At 42.2% G+C, this 27,861-nt stretch overlaps 1 protein-coding gene across 7 annotated transcripts in view; it reads right to left on the bottom strand.

The window, feature by feature from the left end:
• Positions 1-958: 958 nt before the first annotated feature.
• The window catches only part of LOC149122095 (uncharacterized), a 74,313-nt gene continuing 47,410 nt past the window's right edge, over positions 959-27,861 (bottom strand). Inside the window, exon 6 of one of the 7 annotated variants that reach the window (XR_016221055.1) lies at positions 959-2,245. The gene's annotated coding sequence lies outside the window, so the exon portion shown is untranslated. Of the gene's footprint in view, positions 2,246-8,218; position 27,861 lie in introns of those variants that run through there. The other 6 variants (XR_016221053.1, XR_016221054.1, XR_016221049.1 and 3 more) reach the window with 6 other exon arrangements.

Here is a 27,861-nt window from a genome sequence, read left to right as displayed (position 1 = left end):
TTGGGAGCTGAGTGGTCTTGGGCAAGATTACATGCCTCAGTGTTTCTAAACTTGTAAAATGGGAATAGTATGCTATTACCTACTTCATAGAGCTATGTTGAGGGTTGAAAGGAGATAATCCCTTGAATGTTAATTCCTTGCATTCGTTCTGAATGTGTTTCAGCCCTCAGAATGCAGACAGCTGCAATGCGTTCATTTAATGTGGAAGGGAGCAAGGAAGGAAAGGAAGGAAGAGAGGGGGATATTTCAATGCTTTTGTTGACTGTCCCATGGATCTTCACCCAACAGTAAGAGAGGCTCTCACTAAAGACAAGAAGTCAAAGAGAAGCAAACAGTGCTAGTTACCACTGAAATCTGGGTTTGGCTCCCAGAGCGTTAGCACGGAAAGGGAGCTGTGGCCAGGAGGGGAATTGGTGTTGATCACCTATATCAAACTTGGCCTTGTGTTTGGTGTTTTACTCAGACTTTTTCTCTTTCTCATGGTTGCTGGGTTTCAAGGCTCTGATATGAACCCATGTCTCTGACTCCATCTCTGATACAGAGCTCCAGAGACTGACATCTAGAGTGAGTCTAGTCCCTGTAAGGTCTCCTTTTGCCTTTTGGGTCTGTTTGCTTCCTGAGACATGGACTCTCCATCCTGTTGGCTATCAGCCTCCTCCATGTGTATCCCTATGTCACAAGGCTCCAGGGGCAGGTTGTTTGACTGCTTGTCCTGGGTGAAAAAATCAGAAGTGACCTTGAGTAGACCTCCATGTGCCAGGAGTCCCCAGACTCAAAACAGTGCATTCATTTGCTTTTTGCTTTGTGCTTTTCTGTTCAGACTGTAGCAGCCTTTAGGGTCTCTGTCCACACTGGAAATATTTTGGGCTTCAAGCCCAAAATTAAGCATAAATCACCCTCCTGACTCTCCACAAAAGAAAACAATTTGAGCTTCTAGGTCCAATTTTTTTTTTTTTTTACAAACCCCGAATATAAAAAAAGAGAAGCAAGATTTCCAGAAATTTCATGCCTCCTGACTTTGCTCTCTCTCTTCCCCCTGTCTGCTTAATGCCCCCTTGCCCTTTCTCATCCTCACAGCCTGGGGAGTTAACAGGAATGACTTGACATGATCCTGACAATCACCTTCTCTGACTGTGAACCTCCTCCGAATGTGGTCCTGGGGCTTTCCTTCTGGGGTTTCCACCACTCTCCTCACACTGGGCATTAAGTGTCTCTCAGAGCCTCTGACCCCCTAGTCCATCAAGTTTCTCCAAGGAGGCCCTCTTCATCTCTATACCCTAATGCCTTCTTAACCATGCCCGCAATAAGATCGGCTCACACAAATAAACGGCTACACACAACTGGATTAATGAATCTGGTTTATATGCTGCGGTGCCATGGACTCCACACAGCTTCAGCCATGCAGGCAAGACACTGCTGGAGAAATCCCAGCATGGCCGCGTTAGGATGGGCACAGATGAGGCTCATTAGTATGTCCCATCCACACTCCAGGAAGGGAATGAGAACTGTTTTGAGCAGCCAGTTAACCCGGCTCCCATCACTGAGTTCATCTGTAGCCACGGGCACAGGGAGGAAGGTCGGCAATTAGCCCATGATTTGATCAATGCGGGAGCTCATCTTGACAATGCAGACAAAAGGAACCACCTGTTCATCAGCAGCCTTGTCTTTGGCTCTCGTTACAGTTGCTGTCTAAACCTGAAAATTTTCCTTTTGTTCTTGTTTTCTGCTCCTCAGCATTAAACCCTGCTCGAGAGCAGTACTTCTCAAACCCCCATGTGTCTAAGAATCAACCAGGGATGTTGTGAAAATGCACTTCTCATGCAGGAAGCCCGAGGTAGGGCCTGGGATTTGGAGACTGTAGCAGTTCCTAGGTCATGTGCTGTTGCTGCTGGCCCAAAGAAGACACTTAGAATAACAAGGATTAGAGATGTAGCTCTCAGCCTCAGCTCTGCCCTTGAATTATCTGGAGAGTTCTAATAAGTGTCCATTCCCAGTCCCCACCTTAGTCAATTTACATCAAAATCTGGACGAAACCAAGTGTATTTTTGTAAAGATTTATTTATTTATTCCAAAGGGTTACACAGAGAGAGGAGAGGCAGAGAGAGGTCTTCCATCCGATGGTTCACTTCCCATTTGGACACAATGGCCGAAGCTGAGCCGATCTGAAGCCAGGAGCCAGGAGCTTCTTCTGAACTCCCACGTGGATGCAGGGGCCCAAGGACTTGTGCCATCTTCCATTGCTTTCCTAAGCCATGGCAAAGAGCCGGATGGGAAGTAGAGCAGCCGGGTCACGAACCAGTGCCCATCTGGGATGCTGGTGCACAGGCAGAGGCTTAACCTACTATGCCACAGCACAGGCCGGCAATGACCTTTTCAGATTAACTTTTTCCACTAGCCATAGTGCCCTTGAGATCTATGCACAGCCTGTCCCCTTTTCATTACTGCATAGTATTGCATGGTGTGAGTGTAGCATGGTTTAGCTATTCACCCGCCAAAGGGCATTTGGGCCCTTTCCAATATTTGGTTATCACAAATAAACTGCTTTGAACATTCCTTAGCTAGCAAGAGTGACCTTGTACATGTGATTTCAAGGTTAAAGACCTTGGGGCCTACGTAGTGGCAGCACAGTGGGTTAAGCTGCCACCTGTGATGTCAGCATCCCATATTGGAGTGTTGGTGCCAGTCCGGTTGTCCCGCTTCTGATCCAGCTCCCCCTTTCCCCCATGTGGGAGACCTGGATGAAGTTACAGGCTCCTGTCCTCAGCCTAGCCCCTCCTAGCCCAAGCAGTTGTGGCCATGTTGGGAGTAAACCAATGGATGGAAGATCTCTCTCTCTCTCTCTCTCTCTCTCTGCCACTTTGCTTATCAAACAAATCAATAAAATTCGTTTCAAAAATAATTAAAAACCTTGGTAAGCATATTATCCTGGATAATCCATTTCTTAATGCTTGAGTCCTCAGAAGCAAAGAATCTTTTCTGAGTATGGTGGGTGGGTGGGTGTGTGTGTGTGTGTGTGTGAGAGAGAGAGAGAGAGAGAGAGAGACTAGGGAGAAAACACGGGTTGGAGAGAGATGACATTATTGGCATTGAAGATGGCTGAATGGAGTCATAATCCAAGGAAGACAGGTACTTCCTGTTGGAAAAGTCAAGGAAATAATTCTTACCTAGAGTCTCCAGAAAGAGCCCTACTGCCATTTCTTGTAGTCTGTGTGACCATTCACTGTGTTGGCCTGTGTGACCACTCTGGACCCATGAACACTAAGATGTCAAGAGAGTAAGTCTGCGGCATTTGAGTTTCTTAAGTTTGTTTTGGCAGGAATAGAAAACTAATGGAGCATATTTATAAACTAAGTATAGACACAGTAATCACGCCCCCATGTTGTGTTTTCCCATCCCATCATGTCTATAAAATGTCCATCTGTGTCTGTTACATGAGATACTCAACACTGTATGATAAAACAGGACTTGTGGTTTGTTTTTTTTTTTTTTTTTTTTTTTGGACAGGCAGAGTGGACAGTGAGAGAGACAGAGAGAAAGGTCCTCCCTTTGCCGTTGGTTCACCCTCCAATGGCCGCCTTTGCCGTTGGTTCACCCTCCAATGGCCGCCGCGGTCGGTGCGATGCAGCCAGCGCATCGCGCTGACCTGAAGCCAGGAGCCAGGCGGCCTTCCTGGTCTCCTATGCAGGTGCAGGGCCCAAGGACCTGGGCCATCCTCCCCTGCACTCCAGGGCCATAGCAGAGAGCTGGCCTGGAAGAGGGGCAACTGGGACAGAATCCAGCACCCTGACCAGGACTAGAACCCGGTGTGCCCACACCGCAGGTGGAGGATTAGCCTATTGAGCCGCGGCACCGGCCAGGACTTGTGTTTTTGTTCAACTGACAGCTCACATAGGTGTTTGGAGCATGTTTAAGACAGGCAAGGATGAGCTAGGCTGTTCTGTAGGGTAAATAAATTAAATGCATTTTCAACATGGTATTTTCAACTTATGATGTATGGGTTTATCCAGAGGTAACATCATAACCCAAACAGCATCTGTAGTCTAAGCATGAGTCCTTTGTGAGATCTCAGCTTTGCAGATTATTTCTCGGAGTATGTAGTCTGTCTTTCTAATCTTTTAACAGGGCCAATTGCAGACAAATGTTTCATTCTAATGAAGCCCATTTTAACACTATTTCCTTTTACAGTCATGCTTTTGGGGTGTATAGGATGTTTTTTTCTTGCCATGTGTCCTGAAGAGTTTCTCCTATGTTTTCCTTTAGAAGACTTTTTATGTTTTCTATTTAAATTTGTGATCCACTTGATTTAATTTGTAGATAGGATGTGAGTTTAGGTTAAGATTTTTTCCTTTTTTTTTTTTTTTTTGCCTATGTCTGTCCAATTGTTCCAGCACCATTTGTTAAAAGGATGTCCTTCTGCCCTGAATTATTGTTTCTCCTTTGTCAAAAATCAGTTAGCCGTATTTGTGAGGAGCTATTTCTTGGATCTCTACTCTGTTCCCTTCATCTGTGTGCCTCCCTTTGCCAATACTATTCCATGCTGTCTTGATTTCCATGGCTATATAACAAATTCTAAAACCAAGCAGACTGATGCTTCCCATTTTATTCTTCTTCCGAAGGAATCATGTGGGACAGGCATTTGGCCTAGCTGGTAAGTCACTGCATGCCCTCATCCCACATACGCGTGTCTGTGATGCAGTCACAGCTCCACTCTTGATGCACACCATGGAAGGCAGCAGGTAACGGCTCAAGAGTTTGGTTCACTGCCACCTACGTGAGAGCCTTGAACTGAATTCCTGCCTACTGGCTTTGGCTGGGTCACTTCCTGATATCTGGGACATTTCAGGAGTGAACCAGCAAAATGGGAGATTCTCTCTCTCTCTCTCTCTTTCTTCCTCTTTTTCTCCTCTCTCTTTCCCTCTCCCTCTCTCCAAATTTATAAACATGGAAAAAGGAGCAATGAGTGAATTCCAGCCTAATCAGACAGTAAAACGTGTCCTAAAACTTCTATGATTAAAACAGTGAGGTACTGGCAGGCCAGTGAAACAATAGGAAATATGTAAGTAGAAACAATTGCACATGGAAATCAAGTATATGATACAGGAATAATTTCCAAAATACAGAGAAAAGATTAAAATTTAAATTAGCAGCTTTGGTCCAGCTGGAGAATGATAACATTGGATCGTTCTTTGTAATTATCAGGTTTTCAAATGTATCTCAAATTTTAAATGAAATCATGCACCTACCAGAAGAATACATGGATAAATCCATCATAATCTGCGAGTTGGGAAATCTTACTATGTTACTCAAAATCCAGAAGCAGCAAATAAGGAATAAAGATAGATACATTTTTTATATTTTTAAAAGATGTGTGATAAGAAACAAATACTACATGTAAGTTAAAGGGCACATTCCATATGGAAAATAAAGAGTCATACTAATAAGGCAAACAAATCTGAATTTTCTTAAAATAGAGATTCAAATATAGAAAAGAAAAAAGCCATCAACTTTGCAGAAACAGAGGCTAAAGAAATAAACAGAATTCACAGAAAAAGAAATGAAAATGACTTGTAATCATATGAAAAGATGCTCAAGCTTGTTTATACAGTGAGGGAAATGTAAATTAAAATTATAATGAGATATTATTTTCAACCACCAAAATGGCAAAAAAAAAAAAAAATCCTCCTAGTTGCCCAATATAGCCTGGTACGAATCTGTGTGGTGTAGGCACTCTCCTACAGCACCAGCAGAAAGCAAAGGGCTCATTCTCTTTGGAGGGGGACTTTGGCGATACCTAGAAAATTACATAGGCCCATTTACCCTTGGACCCAGCAATTCTACTTCTAGACTCTCTCCTGAAGGTACACACTACAGTAATTACAATTTTATAGCTTAAAGACTTGATCTTGTTATTGAATGGCCAAATAAAAAAGCAATCTACCATAATATCACAAATTAGCTTTTTACAAATATTTTAATACCATCTTTCCTCATTATTTCAAATTCAGAATAAAACAAGTATCACTCCTAAGGGTGTATGTAGCTAGTGTACTTCTTAATATCTCTGACCCACATCAACCCACAAATACAGACATTTTGAGAATTCTTAGACTGCACGTGGGAATCTATCATCGTAGGGCAAGAGAAGGAATGATCTGGGTTATGCACCACAGAAAAGTACTGTAACCAGTGAGCTGAGGACCATGGATAGAACTGAGGTTACAGGGTGGCTGGAGAACATTCATATAGCCTTTCTGAAGTGGAGGGAAAAGGCAGTATGCCCTTCTGTTAAAAGAAAAATGTATTTTTGGTCTCCATTATCAAGCATGGCTCTTATCCAAAATCAACTGAATACATTTAAATCTTATTTTGGTTGTGTGTTGTCCTAAGCATTAGTTTGGGTCATAAAAAGTTAATGCTAGGATTATGGAACCTACCTCCTTACTATATAGATGACTACAACCTGAACTTGGGCAAGTGAAGCCCTGGGGGGCAGCACTTAAGGAACCGGTGCTCACAGTATTATGAAGGTGCAGGGCCAGCCCCAAGGTGAGTGCCTTCTGTACTTCTGCACCTTGAGCACTTTATTCATCTTGCCTTAGGGTGAGCTCTAAAACGGATGCCCACAGAGACAAAAGGCTTGCTCAGCTCATAGCTCATATGGTTAACTGGTGACAGCAGAATTAACACAAGTTCTCTAAAGAAGTCTGGAGTCTGCCACCTCCACCCTTGCCCCTGTTCCAAGGAAAAGCCTGTAAGACAGAGTGGTCAGCCCCTCCGTCTGCATCAGACCACAGGCTCCTACTTGGTATTGGCAGAGTGACCAACAAGAGCACACCAAGACTTCATCTGCAGCAAGACTGTCACTCCATTCCCGTAGTAGGACAATGTCCATCAGGTGAGTCAAGTAAGCCAAAAGAATATGTGTCATCTACATTGACAGCCAAGACACTTTTTAAAGTGCTAATGAAATTATTATGAACAGTGACTTTGCTAGTGAACAAACCATTCCTCTCACTGATCGAAACACATGGAAAAATCTCCTGGGAAGAAAGTACTTTCACCTTTGAATATGGCCTTTGTTATGAATTTAAAAGAAATAGTTGTGCATTTTCAAGAATATGCTAAAACTTGGAGATCTCAAGCAAATAGATGCAGCAATCCTTATTTACCCAAGAGAAATGAAAACTCGTGTTCACACACACAAAAATCTGTATATGAATACTTATAGGGTCTTTATTCTTAATCACCAAAAAGCCTGGAAGTAACGGAACTGCCCTTCAGGGAATGAACGGACAAGCAGATTCTGGCACATTGATATACTGGAATACCACACAGAAACAAAAAGGATTGAACTACTGATGCTATATGAGACAACTTGGATGAATCTTAAGTGCAACACACAGAGTAGAAGAAAACTGACCAAAAAGATGACATTGTAGAACAGAAAAAAATTCATAGGAGAAAAGATAGACCAGTGATCACCACGATTGGAAGCTGAGGGAAGGATTGACCACAAAGAGACTGGGGAAGTTCTTGCATTGATAGAACCGTTTCTTACATCTTGTCTATAGTGTTAGTCGATGGGCTGAATGTATTTGTCAAACATCACAGAATAACAAGGATACCTTTCATTGTAGGGCACATTTTGATAACTTCTTTAGTATAACTGCTTTCTTTTGTAGTTCTGTATATTTCATTTCAGACATCTAAAACAAAATACGGTGAGGGGCAGGTGTTTGGCACACTGTTTAAGAAGGTACTTGGAATGCCTACATTCCATCTTGAAGTGTGCGGGTTTGGCTCCTGGCTCCATGTGCAATTCCAGCTTCCTGCCATTTCAGACCCTGGGAGGCAGTAGTGGTAGCTCAAGGACTTGGGTCCCTGACACCCATGTGGGAGATCTGGGTTGGGTTCCTAGCTCCTGGCTTCAGTCTAGCCCAGCACTGGTTTTGTGGATATTTGTTCAGTGAAACAATAGGTTCTCTGTCTTTTGAACAAATAAATTTTATTAAAAAAATAAAAATTTACTGTGAGAAGAGCTCCATGAAATTCACCAGACTTTCAAAAGGGTCCATGAGGGGCAAAAAAAAAAAAAAAAAAAAAAAAAAAAAAAAGTAAGAATCTCTGTAAAATGAGGCATTGTCCTTGACTGCTACCTTTGGTGGTGCTGAGCTCCACCTTCCACTCCTGTCAACTTTGCTCAAGCTGAGCCATTTCTTAAGAGATGCACAGAGGAGGAACATGACGTGTACGTGGGTGTGTGCATGCATGTTGAGGTAGATTTGTTCTGAGAGGAGAAGTGTGGTGGGGGCAAGAGGCGCGGAGTCACCACATAGACCCTGGGAGTCGGGTGAAAGCAGGCCAGAGGAGAGCAGCTTGCACACTCGTTTATTTCACTTGGCACAGCAGCTTATATAGCCAAGGCAGCCAATCAATCCAGTCAAGGGGTGGTTTATGCCCTAACCAATCACTGCCTATTGCCAGGCAGGCTCCTTTGCCAGGTGGGTTTCAAAGCCATTCCTGAGTAACTGATGCTCGCTTGCCAGTGGCCACCTTGGCATGGCCTTCTCATTCCACCACATTTCCCCCGTTTCGTTTATTTTTGAGCAATGGGAGGCATGATTTTTGGCCATACCATTGTTGACCCCGTTTCCATGTGGTCTCCGTATGCAGCTGTGCCTGACTTAGGTTGTCCCCCAGGGGATCTTACCCGTCATTGACTAACCAGCGCTCAAAACAGGAGACCACAGGAGTGCTTGCTCAGATGGGGGTAAGAATAAGGAACAATGGTAATCAGGAATAGCATGACTGCACACAGGCTATTGGCTGTTTGAATGACTGACCAGAGCTAAGTGGGGTATAAAGCAGTAGTGGAAGTGGCTATGGGCAGTCCCTCAGGGTAGGATGACAGGGCAGCAGCTTGACAATTGGTATAGGTGTGTCCACTAATAAAGCGGACTCTCAGTCTTGTTCAGCTGGTTCTGGTTGACTGTCAGTTGCAGGCTTGATGTTTCTGGCTGGTACCCAAATGGGCTGTCCCGCATTCTCCGGAAAGACACAAGCATATCCTCAGCCCTTGGTTAGCAGAAGCCTTTTTACAGGCATTGGAACCCAGGGCCTGAATTCTGCATCCGCTCCTACATTAACGGCAAACATGCAGGTGGGATGCGGTCTAGCGGCTGCCCTGAGGGCCTGGGGTGCCTGGGGACTGCCACAAACGTGGGAATCCTCACTGGGTGTGGATGGAATGACCTCGCATGGGTTATCATCTTGAGGTCGTCTAAGTTCATCCCACAGGTATTTGGGAGGTGGCTGACTAGGCATTGCTGCATTGTCTATTGTCATGTCATTTTCACTGTCAGGGCTCTCTCTCCCTAAGTCAACTGTTGCCTGTGAGGCAGAGGCCTGGAGTGACAGGCTCTTATCACTCACAGATTCATTATGTTTGGTAATCTGTGTGGGCTTCTGAGAGGGGGGTATCTTTCCCATGTTTGAGCACTGAAGACTGGCATGCCATGCCAATTCTAGCCAAAGGAAAGACACTCACAGCACTTCTGCCATAACAAAACAAATTCATAGCACCTCAGTGGCTGATGGCATTATGCAGGGAGTCCCTACGTTAGACGGACAGTGGTGTATCAGATTGTAAGTATGTCCTCTGCTTAGTGGGGGACGTCCTTGATTCATTAGGTCAAGGCCGTATGCCCACACGGTGTCTCTGGAGAGTCACCTCTCTCAAGTGAGGGAAGATGACTTGGTTCTGAATTCTGAGATGATCAGTCCCTCATGTGAATTTGCCGGGCGAACCAAAAGTAAAAGGAGGAACCGAGAAGCGGTGTTACGCTTCTGGGCAGTGTGTGCCTAACCTGGGGTCACTTCGACTGAGGATATATGGGATGCCGGCACTGCAGGTGGCAGTTTCACCCACTACGCCACAGCACTGGGCCCTCCAGTCTTCTGAGTTATTGTAAGAGAAAATTAATTTAAAACATGCAATCTGCCCTTGCATAACCATGTGTTAATGGTGTGTGAGACAATGCCACAGCTGAGAAAGATCTTCTAGGATCAGTCCCATTGATAATAGCTACAAAAAAAAATCAAATATCTTCAAATAAATTTAACCAAGGATGTCAAAGATCTCTATGATGAGAATTACAAAACATTAAAGAAAGAAATAGAAGAAGATCCAAAAAAATGGGAAAAATCTTCCATGTTCATGGATTGGCAGAATCAATATCATCAAAATGTCCATTCTTCCAAAAACAATTTACAGATTCAATGCAAAACCAATCAAAATACCAAATATATTCTTCTCAGATCTAGAAAAAATGGTGCTGAGGGGCCAGCCCTATGGCTCACTTGATTAATCCTCCACCTGCAGCGCTGGCATCCCATTTGGGTGCCAGGTTCTAGTCCTGGTTGCTCCTCTTCCAGTCCAGCTCTCTGTTGTGGCCCGGGAAGGCAGTGAAAGATGGCCCAAGTGCTTGGCCCCCTGCACCAATATCGGAGACCAGGAGGAAGCACTTGGCTCCTGGCTTCGGATTGGCGTAGCTCCGGCTGTAGCGACCATCTGGGGAGTGAACCGACAGAAGGAAGACCTTTCTCTCTGTCTCTCTCTCTCTCACTGTCCAACTCTATCTGTCAAATAAAAAAAAATGATGCTGAAATTCATATGGCAGCACGGGAGACCTCAAATAGATAAAGCCGGGGTATCACAATACCAGATTTCAAGACATACTGGAGTAGTTATAATCAAAACAGCCTGATAGAAAGTACAAAGACAGATACACAGACCAATGGAACAAAACAGAAACACCAGAAATCAATCCAAACATCTACAACCAACTTACATTTGATCAAGAAGCTAAATCAATCCCTGGAGAAAGGACAGTCTCTTCAACAAATGGTGCTGGGAAAACTGGATTTCCACATGCAGAGGTATGAAGCAAAACCCCTACCTTACACCTTACTCAAAAATCCACTCAACATGGATTAAAGATCTAAATCTATGACCTGACACCATCAAATTATTAGAGAACACTGGAGAAACCCTGCAAAACATTGGCATAGGCAAAGAGTTCTTGGAAAAGACCCCAGAGGTACAGGCAGTCAAAGCCAAAATTAACAAATGGGATTACTTCAAATCGAGAAGTTTCTGTACTGCAAAAGAAACAGCCAGGAAAATGAAGAGGCGATTGACAGAGTGGGAAAAATTATTTGCAAACTATACAACTGATAAAGGATTGATAACCAGAATCTACAAAGAGATCAAGAAACTCCACAACAACTAAACAACCCAGTTAAAGAGACAGGCCAAGGACTTAAACAGACGTTTTTCAAAAGAGGATATCCAAATGGCCAACAGACACATGAAAAAACGTTCAGGATCACTAGCCGTCAGGGAAATGCAAATCAAAACCACAATGAGGTTTCACCTCACCCCAGTTAAAATGGCTTTCATACAGAAATCAACAAACAACAAATGCTGGAGAGGATGTGGGGAAAAAGGTACCCTAATACACTGTTGGTGGGAATGCAAACTGATAAAGCCACTATGGAAGACAGTCTGGAGGTACCTCAGAACCCTGAACGTAGTCCTACCATACGACCCAGCCATGCTACTCCTTGGAATTGATCCAAGGGAAATGAAATCAGCAAATAAAAGAGCTATCTGCATCTCCATGTATTTTGCAGCTCAATTCACAATAGCTAAGACACGGAATCAACCTAAATGCCCATCAATGAATACTGGTTAAAGAAATCATGGGATATGGACTCTATGAAATACTACACATCAATAAAAAAAGATAAAATCCAGTCATTTGCAACAAAATGGATGAATCTAGAAAACATCATACTTAGTGAAATAAGCCAGTACCTAAGGGACAAAAATCACATGTTCCCCCTGATCTGTGACAACAGACCACCTAAAAGAAAACCTGTAGAAGTTACATTTACACTATGAGAAGCAGTGACTTGAACAGCCCTTGTCTTGACTGTTGAGAAACCGTTTATTATTTTTTTTACTAGTTTCTTTTTCTACTTAATACTATTGGTTGAACTATTATTTAACACAGAGGAGGAGGCCGGTGCCACGGCTCACTTGGCTAATCCTCTGCCTACGGTGCCGGCACACCGGGTTCTAGTCCTGGTCGGGGCGCATTGCCCCTCTTCTAGTCCAGCTCTCTGCTGTGGCCCAGGAGTGCAGTCGAGGATGGCCCAAGTCTTTGGGCCCTGCATCCTCATGGGAGACCAGGAGAAGCAACTGGCTCCTGGCTTCGGATCAGCGTGGTGCGCCGGCTGCAGCGGCCATTGGAGGGTGAGCCAACGGCAAAGGAAGACCTTTCTCTGTGTCTCTCTCTCTCTCTCACTGTCCACTCTACTTGTCCAAAACAACAACAACAACAACAACAACAACAAAAAGGCAGAGTTATACAGAGAGAAGGAGAGGCAGAGAGAAGAGAGAAAAAGAGAGGTCTTCCATCTGTTGTTTCACCCCCCAATTACCACAATGGCCAGAGCCATGACAATCCAGAAATGACTGCATCCCACTGGAACACGGGTCTTCACCTGATATCAGGGCAAGCCAACAGACTCCATCCATAGGCACCGGCCTGGCTTTCCAAGCTCTTTGGAGGGGCCTGGGTACATGAATAGCTGTCCAAATTGCTGTCTCTGCAAGGAGATTCTTGCTCAAGCATCTTATTCAGCCACCACCTTACTCCACCCTCCTAGAATTCCAAATTAACTGGTTTTTATTTTCTCTCTACACTTTCAACTGATGATTCTGCATTATCCTCTTTTCCATTATTTATGCTGGGACATTATCTGTTAGCCTTACTGTTGCTCCATTAATGAAAAGACTGCTATTGTAAAGATCAGTCTTTCCCATGGTTTCAGGGTGGGGTGAGGGGGCTCCACAGGGCATGGCTAAGGCAGTGAGATGCTGTGTGCTATAGCAGCAGTGCTTACCATACGTTATGTATTTGTCATAACTCAAAACTATACAAAGGGAAAACTCTAATTTAAACTATGGGCTTTCGGTCATAAAAATGTGTTGACATCTACCCACTGTTGTAACACACGTTCTACACAAATGCAAAATGTTAATCACAGGGGAACTGGAGGGAAGGAAGGGCAGTAAATGGGAACCTTGTACCTTCCGTATGATATTTCTGTAAACATAAATTTGCTCTGAAAAATATTTTTAGAGTGCACAAAAGACTTGACCAGACACTCCAATAAAGATGATATAAAGATGCTAAATAAATACACAAAACATGTTCACTGATATTAGCCATTAGGTAAATGCAAAATAAAACAATATAGACGTATAAAAATGTCTTTAAAAAAGATGTCTACTGTTCTATCTTGAAATAAGAAAAAGAAGAATCTGGAAACACTCAGGATAATGTGATCCCATCTTTTTAAAAATCTGCATAATTTATATTAATGTTATATAAGAATATACTTATAAGAATACACAATAAATTCAGCATTATCTCTGAATAGCAAATTTAAAAATGTCTTTAGGAAAAAAAATTACTGGCGATGGCAAGAGCTAACAAGGATGTGGAGCAACTGCCAGTATCACACATTGCTGATGAGCAGGTGAATGCAAAATGTTACCGGCCCTTTGAAAAGAGTTGGACAGTATTTACAAGGATAAACACACACAGTTTGTTCCCACAGCTCCCCTTCTAGGTACCAACTCTATGATAGTTTCTAAACATTTTTTAAAAACAACATTCATGTGTCTCTTTACAGAGCTTTGGTGATTATTCCCCCATGAAATTTAATACTACAGATGGACTGTGCATCAGTTTATGTACCTATACAAGGCACTTTATATATAGGAGGAGTATGATATTTTTTGCCTCCTAAAACCAATTTTCCACCTTGGGATTATCCCTTTCTTTGAGAACATGTGTTCTAGAAAAACACAAACTCATGTTTGTACAAAAAAAATCAGTTCATGGACAGTTGTAGTAGTTCTATTTATAATTCCTAAATAATGCAAATGCTCTTCCATGGATTAAAAAGAAGTTAGGGTACATCTGATACAACAGAAGGCTATTCAACAAGTAAAAGGAACAAGCCACTGATATCCAACATGTATTAATCTCAAGATACTAGGCTGAGTGGACTAAATCAGACACAAGACTGAATCACGTATGAGTCTCTCTAGTGATCTCAGAAAGATAGAGTCACTGAGACAGAGGATGGAACACTAAGTGCCTGGGATTAGAAGTGGGGTTAAATGGACGTCCACCAAGGACACAGACACTTTGGGGTCAAGATTACCCTGCTTCCTCACCATGTTGGTGGCTTCTGTACACCACAAATCTTAGCATAGAGAAACTAAGAAAACATTTTCAACTGACGAAAACAAAAAGGATTCCACACAAATAAACTCAAGACAAAGCATTGTTAACAGGTCTAATCAACAAAAGGTATTCACAGAAGTTTTTGAGACAAAAGGAAATATCACTGGGAAATTCAGGGATAGAAAAAATGAAAAATCATTGGACATGGAATGAATATCTGTAAAATATTTTCTACTTATTTTCAATTTAAAACTTTAATTCACTTAACTTTAATTGCTTTTCTTTTACTTACTGTCATCTTAATTTATGTATATTTTTACTTTACTTTTATTTAATCATTTTAATTAATTTTAAAACATCAAAGATATCTGACATTCAAAGGTAGAAGCAGTATTAATGTAAATGTGTTTTTTTTTTTTTTTTTTGACAGGCAGAGTGGACAGTGAGAGAGACAGAGAGAAAGGTCTTCCTTTTCCGTTGGTTTACCTCCCCCCCACAATGGCCCAAGCACTTGGGCCATCCTCCTCTGCACTCCTGGGCCACAGCAGAGAGCTGGACAGGAAGAGGAGCGACGGGGACAGAATCCGGCGCCCCGACTGGGACTAGAACCCAGTGTGCTGGCGCCGCAGGCGGAGGATTAGCCTAGCGAGCCATGATGCTGGCCATAAATGTGTTTGTAGTATGTAAAAAAGTAAAATATATGAAAACAATACCACAACGGGTGGTGGGGTATTGGGAATACCTAAGACCCCTGCTCTAGAGTGCAGTGGATATGTTATTTTAAGGTAGACTTAGATGCATTAAAAATATACATTTTAAATATTTGAGTAACTCTCAATATACCTTAAGTGGTATAAGTAGTAAGTCAACAGAGGACATGAAATCCTCAAACAACCCAAGAGAAGTTCAAAAAAGAGGAAAAAGGAAAAAGAACAAATGGCTAAAACAGCAGCAGGAGAATAGATATGAAGCCAACCACACCGGTAATCACATTGACGGTGATTAGGATATGTGAGTTACTTAAAAGAAGAGATTGTGAAGTTGAATATAAGGAAAAACCCAAGTACTGCTATCTGTACAAAGTCTAGTTTAAGTTGCCACACAAAAAAAGTTAGAAGTAAAAGGATGAAAAAATATGCACCATGGCAACAGGAACCAAAAGCAAGCTAGAGTATCTACGGGGATTCAAGGAAAGCTTATTTAAAATCAAGGGATATTATCAAGGACAGAGATGAACATTAGTTAAAGGTATAAAAAAACCTTAATTCTCTAAGAAGACGTATGAACCCTAAAGGTATGTGCACCTAACAGAGGTCCAAACCGCACAAACAAAAACTGGGAGAACCAACATGAGAGAGAGAGAAAAAGCAGCAGGACCTCAGTGGGAACACTGCTGGGACCCGAGTGAAGGCTGTGGCTGAGTTACGAATACTGGGCCCACACTGACTTAATGGTTTGGATCAGGGCACCACAGGTGGATGAAATAGCAGCATTAGGAGAAGGGAAGTGAAAGTTATGCAGAGAGAACATTTGCAGCTCTTCTGTTAAGTCTGAAATGATTTCAAAATGAATTAAAGAAAAAAACCAATACAGAATCTAATAGTATTCTATCCTGGAAAAAAAAAGGCCCCTAGGTGGATGGCCTGTTTTGTCTTCCTGTGTTGCATTATCTCCAACCGTTCGTCAAACCTCCTGGCTTCAGTATTTGAAGATTACAGAAATCCTTCCCTCACTCTGAGTTCCTTTCTAGTAACTTCCCAGTTGGGCTAAATTCCATTTGTCAAAACTTTTACCCAGCTGCATCTAGTTGGGCTGCTGCAAACATGAATCCTAAGTCTCACCAATTTAAAAATAAAAAGTCAGCCTTGCAATGGTTTGTTACATCTGTCATGGCATTTGGGTGTCGCGCAAAACAGAGTGACTCTTTTTCCTCCTAAATCTTCCAATAGCCATTCCCTTTGTAATCCATCACACATGCCACACATGAGACACGAGTCTCATTAAAACAATTTTGTTTTGTACTACTGTGGGACGTCGTGAGACTTATGGCTTAAATGGTGTACATGTATTTACATACTGTCTTGTATACTTTATTGCATGTGTATGCTTTTTGCTTGACTTGTGATTAATCCTACAGTTAACGTTTCCAAAACGCATGCAGACAAATTCAGTGGCCTTTCTCTGTCTCCGCTTTTGAGTCCATCCAGGTCCTAAACCCCATCTTTGTATGGTTGTAGAAAAGTTCTTCCAGCAAGGAACCTTATTCTCTGAAGAAGGTACCAGATTGAAGAAACCCATGATCAAAAGGCTGAGGAAAACTAGTGCACTTTTATATTCGTTTCCTAGAGATTTTAAAGCACATTGAAGACCACAAAAAATCAACAGAAAATATGATTATTTAACAGAGATGCTAAACTTATTTTCCTCTTAACTGGGGAAGCCACTTTGGAGAATACACAATAAGGGCCAGACTGCAAAGGTACTATTTTAGGCTGGCTTGTGTGTACATAGTGACAGAAGAAGAGAAGAAGGGGCAGGCATTTGGTGCAGCACTTACAAGCCTGGCTGCTTCTGATTCTAGCAGTTGGCTAACGTGCATGCCTGTGGTGCCGGCATACCCTACGGGCACCAGGTTCTAGTCCTGGTTGCTCCTCTTCCAGTCCAGCTCTCTGCTGTGGCCAAGGAGGGCAGTGGAGGATGGCCCAAGTGCTTGGGCTCCTGCACCCGCATGGGAGACCAGGAAGAAGCACCTGGCTCCTGGTTTCGGATCGGCATAGCTCTGGCCGTAGCGGCCATTTGAGGGGTAAACCAACGGAAGGAAGACCTTTCCCTCTGTCTCTCTCTCTCACTGCCTAACTCTATCAAATAAATAAATAATAATAATAAATGTGCCTTTTATCCAAAACAAGGAGAAAGAGGAAACCGAGTAGGGGAAAAATCAGATGGGACATTTGAAAATGAATGGTATGGCAAATTTACACTGAAACATATCAATAAACACATTTGATATTAATGGTCTAAACCTGCAGCTTTCCCACACAAACAGAAAGCAGCACATACAAGATTGGAAAAAGCAAGATCAACATATAAGCTGACTACAAAAGAACTTTAAAAATACTGACCCAAATAGGTCAAAAGTAAAGGGTCAAAAAAATATGCCATGCTAAATAGAAGAAATAAAAGGAAGCCAGCTATATTAATATTGGGTAGATTTCACAGAAAAGAATTTTATCAGAGATAAATAAACTTCAATATGTTTCAGGGGTCAATTCATCAAGTATATATAAGTATATATATATATATGTATATATATGAGTATATATATGTGTGTGTGTGTGTGTGTGTGTATATATATATATATATAAAGCTAAATACTTACACACCTAATAAAAGTGATCCAAAAGATGTGAAGCACAAAAGCCAATGTAAATGTAAAGACAGACAAACCCACAAGTGTAGTCAGAGCCTCCGTACCCTTCTGTTGACAATGGATGAAACAGCTGGAAGAAACTGAGTGTGGAAGACCAGGGCAGCCACACCAAGAGTCTGTCCTAGGTGCATCTGTCTGACACTCCAGCCCGCAACAGCAATGCGTGATTTGTTTCCAGGCACATGGAACCTTTACCAAGATGGGACACAATCTTGGCCACAAAACTAGTCTTAAGACAATTAAAATGACCAAAGTCATGCAAAATGTGTTCTCTGAACACAACAAAATTATATTTGAAAACAATAATAAAAAATAAAATCCCCACATAGCTGAAAATGAAGGTCTAATTTCCCTCTAAGTAGTGAATGGGTGGAATGGAAATTCAAAGGGAAATTAGAGATCACTCCAAACTTAATGAGATGAGAATTTGATAAGTCAGAATGTATGGGGCATTGCAGGAGCTACTGTCATGGTATAGTGGGTCAGGCCTCTGCCTGCAGTGCCAGCATCCCATATAGGTGCCAGTTAAAGTTCAAGCTAGGCCCCTGCAACCTGTGGGAGACCCAGATGAAGCTTCTGGCTCCTGGCTTCAGCTTGACCTAGCCCTGGCTGTTGCAGCCATCTGGGGAGTGAACCAGTGGATGGAAGATCTCTTTCTTTCTCTCTCTCTCTCTCTTTCTGTAACTCTTCCAGATAAATCTTTAAAAAAAAAAAAAAGAAAGAAAGGATAGGATATTGCCAATGCTTACAGTGCTTACAGGGAAAATTGTAGCACTAAACATTTACATTAGAAATGAAGAAAGAGGGACTGGCATTGTGGCGTAGCAGGTAAAGCTGCCGCCTGCAGTGCCAGCATCCCATATGAGCACCGGTTCGAGTCCCGGCTTTTCCAATTCCAATCCAGCTCTCTGCTAATGGCCTGGGAAAGCAGTGGAAGACAGCCCAAGGCCTTGGTTCCCTACACCCACATGGGAGACCTGTAGAAGCTCCTGGCTCCTGACTTCAGATCAGCACAGCCACAGCCATTGCAGCCAATTGGGGAGTGAACCAGCAGGTGGAAGAACTCTCTCTCTCTCTGTCTCTCCTTCTCTCTCTGTGTAACTCTTTCAAAAATAAATAAATAAATAAATAAATCTTTGAAAGAGCTCAAACCAATGACTTCAATTTCTACTTTTGGAAACTAGAATAAGAAGGGGCTGGGGTTGTGGTAGAGTGAGTAAAGCCACCACTGGCAATGCCAGCATCCTATATGAGCATATATGACCTAGCTGATCCACTTCCAATCCAGCTCCCTGTTTATGGCCTGGGAAAAGCAGTGGAAGATGGACCAAGTGTTTGGGCTCTTGCCACCCATATGAGAGATCCAGATGAGGCTCCTGGCTCCTGGCTTCTGCCTGGCCCAATGTGGGCCATTGTAGCCATCTGGGGAGTGAACCAGCAAATGGAAGATCTCTCTCTCTCTGTCTCTACCTCTCTCTCTGTAACTGATTTCAAAATAAATAAAAATAAACAAATAAATACATGCTTTTAAAAAAGAAGAGAAACTAAAGTCCAAAATAAGTGGAAGAAACATTGGCAGTTTCTTAAAAAGTTACATATTCATATACATTTGCCACATGATCTAGCATTACATGAGCCACAACTTGCTCCCACCCAGAGTGTGCGTTAGTAGGAAACTGGATTCAGGACCCAGTCATTCTGACATGGCATATAGGTATCTGATCCACTAGGCCAAATCTTCCCCTAACAGTATTGGAAACATATGCTTTATTAATGAAAGCATTCATAGAAGCTTGGCTTGAAATAGCCAGAAAATAGGAACAATCCAAATGTCCACTCATAAGCTAAAAGATAAGAAGTATATAGATATCCATGTAATGGAATACCATGTAAGAAAATACATGCAATACAATGAATTACCGAAACAGTTATAAAGCTTAGATAAATCCAAAATAATTATGCTGCAGGGATGGAGCCCAAAACATCCCTACCCTCCAGAAAATCTCCACCTACTGTATTATTCCATTTACAGGACATGTAACAAATGCTAAATGCATAAGCTAACAGTGACAGAAAATAGATCAGTGCTAGAGATAAATGGTGACAGATGGTGTAAGTAGTTGAGTGTGTCTGGGAAGGTTAACGAGGAACTCAGGAAGCCCCCGGAGGTGCTGACATGTTCAAGACCGTGACTGGGGTAGTTGGTTTCACAGGTGCACACATGTCGAACCTGGTCAAATGCTGCCCTATCAACAGGGACATTTTCTCATATGCCAACTAAGCCTCAAAAGGCCTGTTATTAATATAACAACTAGAAAACAGGGAAACATCTTCAAGACATGAAAGAAGCAAAAGTATTTTTAAGACACAACATAAATCAATAAGCTTTGGACAGAGTAAAGAGTAATAGGTAGAAGCCTCAGAGTGTAAGGAAATATCACACAACAAACACAGTAACCACAAAAAGTTTATAGAAAATGGAATTAAAAGATAAATATATTTCGGTTTTGAAATGTATTTTGGAATTAAAAGATAAATTTATTTTGAAATCCATGCCTCGTTTTTTATATAATTCATTTTCCATAAACCATTTGTGTGAAAATAACTTGCCTTTTTAAAAAAAAAAAATCATTTGCGTGGCAGAGAGAGAGAGAGAGAGAGAGAGAAGAGAGACGCACACATAGTGAGCTCCCATCATGCCCAAGCTGGGAGCCAGGAATTCAACCCAGATCTCACGTGTGTGTGGCAGGGACCCAACTGCTTCAACTGTCGCCTGCTGCCTCCTAGGATCTGCCTCAGCGGGAAGCTGGAATCAGGAGCCAGGACTCAAGCCCAGGCACTCTGACATGGGATGTGGCTCTCTTAGGTGCTAGAAATACCCACCCCTATATTTAATTTTTAACGCCATTTTCCATGAACTTTTCAAAGCACCCTCCTCTAGTGAACAAACAGACATATCCAAAATACATGAAGAATTCCTTAAAATCTTTGAGAAAAACACTGACCATATAACAAAAATGGTGGCAAGAGGTAATTTTACTGATTCTGTGATGGCCATATAAGCTACTGCTGGAGTCACGCAGCCTGCAGATAACAAGTCTGCCTTCCTTGAAGCTTAATAGGAAAAACACAGAAACAAAATCACACAAAGGCACCGGAGAATGAAGAGAAATGCGCCGTATCTGGAAGGGACTTCAAAATTTGGGAAACAAAATAATACAACCAGAGGGAAGGGCAAAGTTGTGTGGGCAGCTAAAACTCTTAACAGTTAAGAGGATGTTTCTGTCCTACAAAGCCCAGGACAGATTGGAGTAACCACAGCCACTACGACTTGATTAGGAAAACCTACCCTCTCCCTCCACCAAAAAGAAAGCCAGAAGAGGGAGCACTTTTTCAAACAAAAAGCTAAAAAGAAGCAGTTTAAATGTTGCATGAACCAAACTCTCAACCCCAGAGGTAGAGAACAGACTCAAAGCCATAGCGATAGAAAGTTTTAGAAACTGAACTGTTGGGGCTGGCACCGTGGCTCACTTGGTTAATCCTCGGCCTGCAGTGCCAGCATCCCATATGCCGGGGGTGCCAGGTTCTAGTCCCGGTTGCTCTTCTTTCAGTCCAGCTCTCTGCTGTGGCCCGGGAGGTCAGTGGAGGATGGTCCAAGTGCTTGAGTCCTTGCACCCACATGGGAGACCAGGAAAAAGCACCTGGATCCTGGCTTCAGATTGGCGCAGCACTGGCCGTTGCGGCCATTTTGGGGGTGAAACAACGGAAGGAAGACCTTTCTCTCTGTCTCTCTCACTGTCTGTAACTCTACCTCTCAAACAAAAAAAGAAGAAAGAAAGGAACTGAACTCTTATTGGAGTCAACAAACAAAGAAACACAGTTATCAACTGAGGTACAACCTAGTTAATATTCCTCAGGGGAAAATCTAAAATCCAGCATCTCCATATTAGTACAGGATACCGTGAAAACAAAATGCAACAAAGACCAGTGAACAGTGACCTATTCTCAAGAGACAAAACAATCAGCTGAAACTTTCAGATCCCAAGATGATTTCGATACTGAAATTAGTAAACAGAGGTACCCAATTAGCTATGATAGTTATATTTCATAGATAAAGGAAAATGTGCTCATACAAGTAAAAGTTATGAAATGTAATCAGAAAATGGAAACTACACAAAGAATCTGAGAGGGCATTCTACAATAAAAATGCAGTATCTACCATTAGGGACACACTGTGTGTTTACATCAGAATAGAGATGAGGAGGACTAAGTGACCCTGAAGACAGGGTAATTGCAGCTATCAAATATCAGGGATGGGGGGAGATTTACAGGAGGGAGAGGTGGAGGCAGAAGTGTACACACACACACACAGGAGAGAGAGAAGAGAGAGAACAGGGAAGGGAAGTTCAGAATAAAAAAAATGTTGGAGATGAAGTTTTCTAAATGTTTCAAGTTTTACTGACATCTAATGAATTGTTTAATTCCATCTGTGATGTGTGATTGATACCTATTTTTAAGTCATCTTTCTTCTGTGTCCTACATCTGGATGAGCAAACAGGAAAGTCCAGGTGTGCTCTCTTTTTGCACCAGGGAGTGTTCAATCCATGCAGGATCATTCATCCTGGCCTTAATCCCTCCACACAGTAAAATACCCAAGCCAATCCCTTGCCTTGCTCTTTCACGTCATTTCATATCTGCTTGGGAAACCTGCCCTACTCTCTCCAGAGAGTTGCATTAGATGAGTAATAAATTCAAACTCCACTGGTGTGTGTTTGGCATTATCAGACTTCATACATGCACTAGTTTTGTTTTTGTTTTCAGATGGAGACTTCATTCCACTTCTGTGGGGAATGACATCATGCATTTACAGAATTAATAAGCACATTTAAACCAATACAATTTAAACTCTCCCCCTCTCTCTCCCTTCTCTCTCTCTCTCTCTCTCTCTCACACACACACACACACACACACACACACACAGACTCCTAGGAATACCAGCTAACATGCTGAAACAAAAAAAGGGAAAATTTTAAAGACATTCAGAGAAAAATAACACAGTACATATGGAGAATACTGATTTGATGACCACGATGGAGTTCAGAAGACAGTGTCAACACATTTTTAAATTTATGAGAGAAAAATAATATCAACACAGAATCCTACCACTTTAAGAGTAACTATAAAATACGCACATTTTCAGAGGAAAAGGTAACTAAGAAAATCCACTGGCACTGGATCCCAGCTAGAACAACTACCACAACTTTAATAGGTGTGCACCATCAACATTTAGTCTTTAGAATACCAGGGTGGTGCTAAACTCCCTACAAAGCACAGGACAGTCACAAACAAAGAATACCCATCCAAAATGCCAGTGGCAGAAACACTGGGTATCACTAAGTTGAAACCTTTGTGATGGTAGAGTGGTGGTATGAGCAATGACAGATCAATTATGTTAAATATTAGGCTTAGTATCCCACTAATCTCTATGTATGCTTTCACTGTCATGCAGTTAAAAATAGTTTCCAATGTCTTCAACATGACAAGTGGCTTCTATGGAAACCCTACTCCCCATATCATACTCAAGGATGGGAGACTGAATGTGGTCTCCCTAGGATCCACAGCAATGCATAGATTTCAGCTCTTGCCACTCTCATTCTACATTGTTCTAGAAATTATATCCAGTACTATCACACTGAAATAAGCTCTATTCACAGTGGAAAACAGATGTAAGGCTGTCTTTATTTGCATGTACAATCTCATATATGGAATGTTTTAAGAAACACAAAGTGACCAGAACTAAAAATAGAGATCAGCAAGGTCTCTGAGTTCCAAATCAGTATATAAAAATCAAGGTTAACTACATATGTGAACAATGAATAATCCAAGTGTGAAATTAAGAAAACGATTCTGTTCACGACAGCACTGAAAAAAATATATGAGAAAAATAAATACATTCCTATACAGACATCCTTTAGTAACTGTGGGGCATTGTTTCCAGGACTTCCCGAGAATACTAAAACCGTGGCTGCTGAAGTCCTTCAGTACAAGGGCATAGTCTTTGCATACAACGTATGCACGTCCTCTTGTATACTTTGTCACTTCTAGATCTTATATTACCCAATACGATGTAAATGCTATGTAAACAGTTCTTGGACCATGCTGTTTAGGGAATAATATAAAGGAAAAACACTGGACATGTTCAATACAGTGCAATTTTGTTTTGGCAAATATTTTCAGGCCTTAATTGATTCAAGTCACAACTGCAGAATCCACAGAAGTTGGAGGACTGACATGGAAAACTAAAAACATGACCAAAGGAACCTAAGAAAGACATGAATAAACTAAGAGCCACTCCATGTTTATGGATTGGGAGACTCAATATTGTCCAGATGCCATTTTACCAAAAATGATCAAAGGATTCAAACAATCCCTAACCAAATCTAGCAGAACTTTTTTTTTCTTTTTTCTGGAAAACATGGCCAGTTTGTTGTAAAATCATACAGAAATGCAAAGAACCTAAATAGGCAAAATAGGCAAAGCAGCTTTGGAAAAAAGGAACAGTTCTATGCATATAATAGATCCTACTAAAATGTGTTCTAAATTGATAATGAATTTGGATGCATGCATACGAGTAGTCTTTCATAACAAAGAAACTAAAAATAAAACAAATTCACATTAAAATTCTCCAATTCCATATATGTCTTCTGGGAATCTGCTACATGCCAGTTCATCCAGGTGCTGGAGTTACAGCTGCGAACCACACAGACTAGGGCATGGTTAATAAGCAAATAAATACCCACCACGTCAGAATGTAGGAACAACAGGAAAAATAAAGCAGTGCAAGAGAGACTGGACATTATTTTAAAGTAATCACCTGGGAAAGGTTCTCTCACAGAGAAGTATTTGAGCAGAGAGTTGATGACAATGGGAAAAGGAGCCATTCAAGTGCAAGTACAAGGAATATTCAACAATTTCAGAGCAAGTGCCTATTTATGGTAAAATTATGCATGGGCTCCAAAAACTCTATGCACCAACATTAACTTTTCTTGCATTCCACTGCTCCAAGAACATTTTGAAGGACTCTGTCTGTATGGGGAGAAGAAGCATCCCAGGCAATAGAACAGCAAACAGCCAAACGCCAGAGGTGAGCCTGCCCCTGGGGAAGGACTGCCCTGACTCTGGAAGGAAGCAGGGAACAATGGTAGGATGCAGCAGAGGAGCACATCACGAGCCTTCTGAGCTAGAGCTGAATCAGTCTCTGAGAACAGGTTATAGGTGAAATAAAATGCAATCTAGAAACTCCGATGTGTCTGTCATCTAGAAGCCAAAACCCAAGAACTTCCACTATGCTTGGTTTTATGGAAAACATATTCATTGATGTAGGATCCTCAACTTGGGTCTTATTCACTGGAAAGTCAGTAGTTTATTTATTCTAAAGACAGAGTTACAGAGAGAGAAGGAGAGGGAGCGGAAACAGGAGAGGGAGGGAGAGAGAGAGTGACTTTTCACCTGCTAGCTCACTCCCCAAATGACCACAACAGCTGGTGCTGGGCCAGGTCGAAGCCGGGAGCCTGTAACCCCATCCAGATCTTCCACGTGGGGGACAGCAGCCCAGGCACTTGGGCCATCCTCTGTTGCTTTTCTAGGTGTGTTAGCAGGGAGCTGGATCAGAAGTGGAGCATGTGGAACTCAGACCAACACGCATCTGGGATGCCAGCACTACAGGCAGAGGCTTAACCAGCTCTGCCACATACTGCCCTCCTCCCTTTCTCAACAGTCCACTCCCACCACTGCTTAGGGGAATAGGCCTAATTAATAATGCATCACAGATCTGCCCCTTGCATGGTCACTGGGGCTCTGTACAGAAACACAGGACAAAGGCAATCTCCATCAGAATATAGTACAATCATGTGTTGCTTAATGATGGGGATATACGCTGAGCAATGCATTATCAGGCATTTCTTCATTTTGCTGTCATCACAGAGGGTAATCACATGAACGTGGATGGGATAGGCCAACCACATAAAGTGATCTTTTGATGCAGTAAAGAGACGTGGTAACTACAAGATGTATGAAGCTGCAACAAGCCCAACACAGCATGCTATTTTAAAGATTCCTTTGCAAGTCAAAGGAGTACACTTTAAAACAGTGTATGACATAGTACATAAATCAGTAACATGGTCGCAAATTTTCATTATCAGTATTATGCACTGTAGGGACAGGTGGTTAGCACAGCATATCAGATGTCACTTGAAACTGCATTTGATTTCTTATAATTGTACCTAGGAAACACATGAAATCTATTCTCTGTGTATTAAAAAACTTAAAAATCAGAAGAAATAAAAAGAATAAATAACTAAGTAAAAATGTAAGCCAAGGAAGGAAAAGATGGAGGGAGGGGGAATAAGCAGTGCCTGTATAATGCAATGAATCATTTGAAAAATGCTCTTGGAGAATAAAAGCAAGTCTTTAAAAGAGGATGTCCCTGGGAATGCCCACATCCCATATCACAGTGTCTGGGTTCAAGTCCCATCTCTACTCCTGATTCCAGCTTCTTTTAAATGTGCACCCTTAGAAGCAACGGGTGATGGCTCAAGTGGTTGGGTCCCTGCCACCTACATGGGAGAGCCAGACTGAGTTCCCAGCTCTTTCCTTTGGCTCGGCCCAGCCTTGATGTTGCACACATTTGAGGAATGAAAGAAAGGAGGAGATAGCTCCCCCTCTCTCAAATAGAATGTTAAAAATTGTATATACTGTACACAATTGTGCTGTACAACTGGCAGTGCAGTAGGTTTAGCTATACTGGCATCATCACACACACACGAATAATGTGTTGCATTCCTATGCTACAATGGCTAAGACACCAACAGGTGATCAGAATTGTCGAGCTCCATTATAATCTTGTGAAATCCTGGTACATAATGTGGGACTAGAATTGCTTCAGACATGAGCAAGAAACTCAAGTCAGTACAACACGACACAGGGAACACACCTTACTTGTGTGAGTGTGTGTGTGTGTGTGTGTGTGTGAGAGAGAGAGAGAGAGAGAGAGAGAGAGAGAGAGAGCTGGCAATCACTGGGTCACTCCTCAGTGCCTGCAATAACCAGGGGGCTGATGCCAGGAACTGTAAACTGACACCCTTTGAAGTTCCCTGAGGAGGAAGGCCCAGAGCATGGGTTCTGTCTCAGGACCCAGGACCACATGTTGGAGAAGATGCCCATAAATGTCCTTTCCAGAGAAGAGCTGTTCTGGAAGGCAAGTTGGCAGCAGGGAGTAATTCTCAAACATGTCTGGAACCACTGCTCCCCTAACTTCACTGCTGAGGACTTACTGAAAGGAAATCACAAAACTCATAAACAGAGATGTATTTCAACATTGATCTTAACAGTGAAACCTCAGAAAGTAACTAGAAAGGACAGCAATGTGGGATTAGTTAAAGAAATTACAATGGGGATAAATGATTGAAAAACTATGGCCCCATCAAAAATGACGTTTACAAAGAATCTTTAACAACACAGGAAGATGTTGCTGATGGAATTTTAAACAAATCCCAGGACATGAATCTAAAAGCACAGAGAGATCTCAACTGTTTTATCTCCCAGTTGATGTCTTCATCTCACTTAAAAACTCATTGGAGATACCTAAAAGTTGTAAATAGTGGTTCTTGCTAGATTCTGAACGTTTGGTGAGTTGAGAAGCTCTTCCGTTATTTTATATACCTTGCACATGATCTGTAAAGGAAGTGCAATGCTTTGATAACCCGAGGGGAAAGCATGCATCCTTTGGAACAAGGCGTAGGTCTCTCTCCCCTGGTGCATCTCTCACGCCGAGTGGACTTTCCTCTGCAGCCAACGCTTTCCCCAGCTCTCAGAAAAAGGCATTTAGAGGCCCTATGATGTGGCTTCTCTGAGGTTCTTCAGGACCTGGCTCATGGATTGCTCTCTGCCTTCACATGGTCAGCTCACCTGCTCACTCAAAGCACTAGCTTGCAGCGTGTTCAGAGCTACCAAGATGAGGCAGTGACACAAACCTTCTATTGAAAGTGGTCTTTAATCTCAAAATGGACACTGATGAGACAAGGGTTGCACCTCCAAGTGATGTCC

This window comes from Oryctolagus cuniculus, chromosome 15, assembly GCF_051225735.1.
Source record: "Oryctolagus cuniculus isolate XC-2025 breed Fujian yellow rabbit chromosome 15, ASM5122573v1, whole genome shotgun sequence".
In the NCBI taxonomy this organism is placed as follows: Eukaryota; Metazoa; Chordata; class Mammalia; order Lagomorpha; family Leporidae; genus Oryctolagus; species Oryctolagus cuniculus.
The sequence above is the reverse complement of the archived record's forward strand: the minus strand, read 5'-3'. Positions and strand labels throughout refer to the sequence as shown.